Genomic DNA, 5675 nt, shown 5'->3' with positions numbered 1-5675 from the left:
TCATAGTCCAAAAATTATTTATTTTAGTTTGAGTCCAATAACTCTCTTTACATTCTTGCAGAATTGATCTGGGAATAGATTTGTTAGATGAATTAGCAAATTTTTGGTAGAAATTGTAGGACATCCTATTTTGGATGCCCTAGCCCTCTTCTATTGTCCTCTATGTATGCAATGCCATAATTTGTGATGACATTTCTTCTATTGAAATGTTAATGTTAGTGGAAATTTTCTCCATCTCTTTTATTACCTCATCCCAAGAGTCCATGTTTCCAAGATTTTCTAGCAATGGTTTACTTTCATGTTGACATAACATTGAAGAGTTCCCATTTTTCTTAAGCTTTGCTTGAACTGCACCGATTGGATCATACTGCCAGAGACCCTCATCACCAAAGCTAAAAAATGTCAAAAAATCATGTGCCAAATTGAATGCTTTTCTCTCAAATGTGAACCCTCCACATGAGAAAGGCAAGGAAGGAAATATACTCTTCTTTTGCTAACCATGGAAGTTCCTATCTATACTCTCCAACTGTCATACATATTCCCATGCAAATACCCTCTCTGTCACGTGTATTGGAATTCTGTATGGTTTTACTGCTGATCTGTGAAACCTTAACACAGTGAATTATTCCATGAAGAACCAGTCAGCCATTTCTATTTGACTTTCAAGTTGAATACAATCTCTACAAGACACAGGCAATCTAAGAATTGGAGTGCTTGTAATTTCATTATACATTGGTGCCAAAAAGAAGTCTACAAAATGGTTGTAGTTCTTTCTATTATCATGCATCCTTATCTTTGGTGTCCATTCATATATTGAACACTCTATTTTGTTTGGAGTCTTCTCATCAATCTTATAGTTCACAATTTAAGATTGTTGGTCTCGAATATTGCATAATACTTGGATAGAAGGAGATAGTACAAGTAGGATGAGAACCTAAATGTCTTGCAAGAACCTTTTTTTATCATTAGTAATTGTTTTTGCATTGATGGAACAATCACTAATACATTTAGCCTAAAATTCTGAAGGAGAAGGTATATTGTGATCAAACTTGATTTTTTTTTTTTTAATGCCCGATTTCATTGGAATTACGATGATAATCCAATGACATTAGTGTTTTTTATAAAAAAGTGTCCGTGTTCGTCGAAATTCTGACGACCGCGTGCATTACTTAAAAAAAAAAAGAAAAGACCAAAATCCCGCCTATCTCATTCATCCCGCCTCTGTAGCGATCATTGGTGTGACAAACATGGCCGTACCAAGGAATGGGGGAATGAAGTGCCACGGGCACAAAGTGCCAAGGGATGGCACATAACTAGTGAGGACGACCGTAAGGGAGCCCAAAATGGGCTGTGTAAACGGTGATGCCTAGGCCTCCGTCAACAGCAATAAGAGCTACAGATGGAGGAAGAAGTCATCTTTGAGAAAGAATTATGGATGCAAGTGCTCTTGAGGACTGGTATTTTTGTGGTGAAATTTTCTTGAACTTGTGCTATAGTTGCATCAACAAAATTCCTTGCTAGTTAGGGTATTAGAATAGATTAATCAAGAAAAGTTTTGGTTCATTTTCATTACATTAATATGGTCAAAAAAAAAATCTACATCCTGATACAAGATTGTAATCTCCTCCCCCATCACCCCCATTTCTCCCCATGTAATATAGAGAATCCAAATAGAGAGGTAGATTATATTATATATCTCATCAAGATGAGTATTAGTCATTCTTGTTTAGCTATGGAAATCTTTTGCGAGAAGAAATATTGTGGATGTGATTGACAAAACAATAGTAGCAAGCATATCCAATGAGTAAGTTTTAAGATGCATTCATGTGGGCCTTTTATGTGCACAAGTAGATGCATTAATTTGGTCGTCAATGATCTATGTACATGCAATGCTTTTAAACTCTCCAACTTCTAGAATTATAGGCACAAATTCAACTACTTCACTGATCACTCATTCAATCCATTCATCTATTAATGATGAAACCGTAACAAATTTAATTCCTTGATAATCTTGTTTATTCTTTGCACAGTAGAATAATAATAAATTTAATATCAAGTAGGTAGTGTTTTTTACAATTTTAATTATGTAATACTTTATCATTATATATCAGTGAGTCATATGAACTCACACTTCATGATTAGTATGTAATATCTCTAGTTAGAGTATTAAGTAATATTTCACTAAATTTCTCACCTCAAAAATTTCTCTACCTTAATGATAGTTAATGTTAAGGATTGAATGAAACAAACTCTTGTTCATGGATCACCTTCTTAGCCTCCTATGGAAGTCATTCTTTGTGTGGTCTACCATGACCTTAATTAGGGTCTTAATAAATGTATTAGATACTCTCTATTATCAATAAGAGAGTTATCATAATATAGTCATGGCGAGTGGTTACAAATAAGATTAGTGGGTCTATAGTTCCCACTTGGTTTGTACTTAGAAACATTATCATTTCTTAGTTGTATGGAAACTACAAATTCATGCATCTAGCCAACAATACACACTAGCTATTATATGATTCCATTAATGAGAAAAGCCTAGTCAATCTTATAGTTTGTGGAATTAGTCATGTCCCTCATATAGAATATCTATATATGGAGTATTCTTGCCTATAGATTACCTATTATTTTGCTTAATAATGTGATTATTTCACATACATCATAAAAGTTCCCTTCTAATATGTTTGTGCATCAATCTTGAAACCATATTTTTATTAACCAACCAATGATAAGAATTATCTTAAACACGCCTCTATATTTGAATCCCACTAGCTTTGATAATCAACCATAATAACCTTAACAATGCATTGATGGCAACAATGCCTAAATAAATCATCAATAGTCTTAGGTGAATCTAGCCAAAGCCAACCCATCAAATCCACTAATCTCCCTTGCATCCCAATCATAAAATTTTATGGTTGTTGGAACAAGCTTGGGAGATTTAGTTCTTCCTTTGCAAATCAACATACCTTATTTTGGTTTCCCAAATATTTACTAAATAACTTTGAAGATAAATTGGGAAGAGAATCCATCATATAGATATTTCTTTTCAACAACCTTAGAGGACATTGTTTTGTCTATCATTTATTATAATAGCTAATACCCAATTTTTTTATAAGATAACAAGCAAAACCTCCTCTTCACAAACTATGTTTTCCTTAATAATCCAAGAATGAAAAAAGGAACCCACATAAAAATTACTTACTCCCTACCATGAAGGCAAAACAACATCCAATTTAAAGATAGATGTACCAAAAGGAAAGAAATATCACCTCAAAATCTGTCTTGGACTTATACATTGAATCTATACACACGAGAATCCCCTTAATAACTCTCTCACAACTTTCAATGCTAGAAGAATGAGTGTTTTCACAAGACTTTCATACTATGATATTTATATCAAGATTCACTTGCATAGTTTTAGAGTCAAGCTGACCCATTCTCATGAGTAGTTTACATGAACCCCTCATAAGAATGGATCAATTAGTACTCATTTCATCAAAGTGATGCTCATAGTATTATTGAAAAATTGTATTATTGTTCCAAATTTTGTGGATATTTAGGAGACACAAATAAAATATAAATGTAATCATTCCATACTTTTGTAGGAGATATTGGAATGAGACTAATAGGAAGAGTAGTAAACATGAGTCACAATGAGCACTTTAGAATAAATCTAAAAATTATAAGGAAGAGTAGCTTGGAAAAATAGAAGTGTAATTTATTTTCCAATATATAAGATTATTACTTGGGAAATAATCTTGAAAGAGGATTGAAAAGATTCCTTGAGCTAACATTGTCTCACTTATCCAAAATTATGAGGAAGGATTCATTAATGAAATGGTCATTAACAAGATGGAGAGAATGATAATTTAGCTTGGCCATGACACAAAGTCTTAGAATAGATGCCAACCTTGGCGAATGGAATGAAAATCCCAAACAATTAATGAGTGGTGAGACAAGTAGAGGCATCTATAAATTTTGTTTTGAATATATATAAAATAAAGAAAAAAATGGGACTAAAACCAAGGGAAATGCACATGGAAAGGATATGATGAAAATCAAAATAAATAGTTTGAAGATAATATTAGTTACCTAAAGGATATTCCACTTGATTATTTGGTATATCATAACTGTTTTGACAAATTTTGAAACCATTAGAGGTACCTTTTACTTCTGTAGATGAGGCATTCATTCATGTTGAAGTTGTGATAGCTTATTTGCCTCTTTATCTTCAACAAATTATCCATACAAATTATCATATATACTTGTAACCTCCATCCCAAACCACCTATTTCACTCTTCTTCCTTTGTGCACCTCTTTTATTCTTCCATTACCTCTTCGCTTACCTAAATTCAATCCAAAACATAGTGTATATAGCATCAAAAAATTTCCATATTTGATTAATATTATCCACAACATATCAAAAAGACAAATACCACACTTACTATGTCATCAACCAGAAATAATTTACTTACATATTCAAAGAGTTCAATAATGGAGAAACATCCATGCGGTGCTCTACACATGTCCTTGAAGGTTCAAGAAATACTTATCCTCTATTGGTCCAAACTTTAAATCACTTTCCATGCATGAAAATAATTACAACCATACACAATTTCCCACCCAATAGATTCTCTCAAACTAGTTTACTATCTTAACATAGGGTCAAGGAAAAGTGGGCCAAAATAGGAATCCAAGTGTCTTAAAAGCCTTCAAAACCATAGTGGTGAGGATTGAATTTCTTTCTTTAGTTGTATCTTTCTATAGATTAATTAGTTGGGGATTCTATTAGGACCTTTTCCTAATTAAAAAAAAAATATAAAGATTACATCCCTAAATATTGCATTCATAATAGAATAAATTTCTGCAATATTGAGACTATATTCATAATAGATTTATAGTGATGAATAAAGAAATATTTAAGATTATCAAAAAAATGATGTATTCTTTCTCCCAACCATCATTGGATATTGGGTGATCTTTGAGGCATTATGTCAAATAGTTCATGTGCCTTATCTAAGCTTACATATTTTGCATGCATGTGTACCTGGGCAGTTGCACTACAACATCTATACTCACTAATCACATTTGGTTGGAAGTTTCTAAATCCATTTCAAACACATCTTGTGCATATCCTGCAATCTATGCTAATGGTGATTGTCTTTAATGGCTTCATTGTGTGCATAATTGATTGGCTCTTCACTCCTAAGACCTTCAAAAGTCTTTAATGGCTTCATTGAGTCCTTTTGTCTTCCAAACTCACCTGCACCAACTTGAATTCTCCTTTAGTGCTTGATTTCCTATTCACTTGGAATTGAATTGATTTTATAACTAAGAGATCGCTTGATTTTATAAGTCTTGAAAGCATTTTATCCCGATGGCTTTAAATGAAAGTACTTTCTCTTCTATCTGGTATTGGTGGAGCAAATCCTTTTATGATATGTAAGTTGAGAATATTTTATGAAAGGTCCCTAAATGAATACACTTTAAACTAATTTTAATATACCTTGAAGTGTGCAATATGGAAGGTTTGTATTCTTAATCTCCTACCCATTTCTTAATTTAAAAGATGATATATTTATTAAATATCTTTATTAACTTGATTTCTCCTTCAATTCTTGATGAATGCTTGATTGCATGTTCACTTGGAATTGAATTGATTTTATAA

Source organism: Cryptomeria japonica, chromosome 8 (assembly GCF_030272615.1).
Source record: "Cryptomeria japonica chromosome 8, Sugi_1.0, whole genome shotgun sequence".
Lineage (NCBI taxonomy): Eukaryota > Viridiplantae > Streptophyta > Pinopsida > Cupressales > Cupressaceae > Cryptomeria > Cryptomeria japonica.
This window is presented reverse-complemented; position numbering follows the sequence as displayed.